Source organism: Sinocyclocheilus rhinocerous, unplaced genomic scaffold, assembly GCF_001515625.1.
Source record: "Sinocyclocheilus rhinocerous isolate Xijiao unplaced genomic scaffold, SAMN03320098_v1.1 scaffold147, whole genome shotgun sequence".
Lineage (NCBI taxonomy): Eukaryota > Metazoa > Chordata > Actinopteri > Cypriniformes > Cyprinidae > Sinocyclocheilus > Sinocyclocheilus rhinocerous.
The window spans coordinates 1418600-1419792 of NW_015651498.1; positions in this window are offsets into that span (position 1 = coordinate 1418600).

Consider the following 1193-nt stretch of genomic DNA (forward strand, 5'->3'; position numbering starts at 1 on the left):
AAGACAGAAAAAAATGTGTTTTGTAATGGTAAAAATGACAAAATCACAACAAAATTACTAAAAAATTAACTAAAATTTAAATGGAGACTGAAAATATAACATAAAAGCTCATTCAAAATATGAATATATATACTGTAATAGTAAGTAAATAATACTAAAATAACTCATAATATATGAAACTTTCTGAACATACAGTAACATGAACAATACAAGTTAAGCTCAGCTGATTATGACTTTGACTCATCCCTCAGTTTGTGTATTCTATGTATAATATATCAATAATATCTATTATTACAAATAATATATATCAATTATTTTTAGATTACTGTAATGAGAATTTGGGTAATACGTGCTTCATGAAAATAATCTTCTTTCGTTATACAAAATCAAATTTTTTCCTTTTGGTTTTGAGGTGAAATATGATCTGGACATGTTCTTATGAGTTCAGTTTGCTGTCCCACCCGAACGAAAGGGATTCCCCTCCGTCTCTGGGAACGCTGATCTCTGGGGTCTCTCTGGTGGGACGGACCTCTTTTCTCTCCCACATCTGTTGAGCTGAAAGCGAGGCCAGCTGAGAGCAGTTCAACAGGTCTGCCGTCCCTGCTGAGGGCAAACGCAACCCCTCTGTGCTCTGGAATGTGCCGGGCCCCGTCGCCTCCCCGTCTCTCCACACCAACCCTCTGTGACGCTGAGAGAGAGAGAGAAAGAGAGAGAGAACGAAAGCAGGGGAAAAGATTTAAAGCAACAGTACACCCAAACAGTACTGCAGTACCACATTCAGTAGGGTTTGGACCAACAATGACATCAGAACTTCTCCTTTAAAGGAATAGTTCAGCCAAAAATGAAAATGTGCTTAATATTTCCTCACCCTCAGGCCATTCAAAATGTAGATGAGTTTGTTTCTTCATCAGATTTGGAGAAATGTAGCATTGCATCACTTGCTCTGCAGTGAATGGGTGCCGTCAGAATGAGAGTCCAAACAGCTGATAAAAACATCACAAGTAATCCACTCCACTCCAGTCCATCAGTTAATGTCTTGTGAAGTGAAAAGTTTTGTGTTTGTAAGAAACAAATCCATCATTAAAGCGTTTTAACTTTAAACTGTCAGTTCTGGCTAAAATACGAGTCCATGATCCATAATGACGGCACCCATTCACTGCAGAGGATCCATTGGTGAGCAAGTGATGCAATGC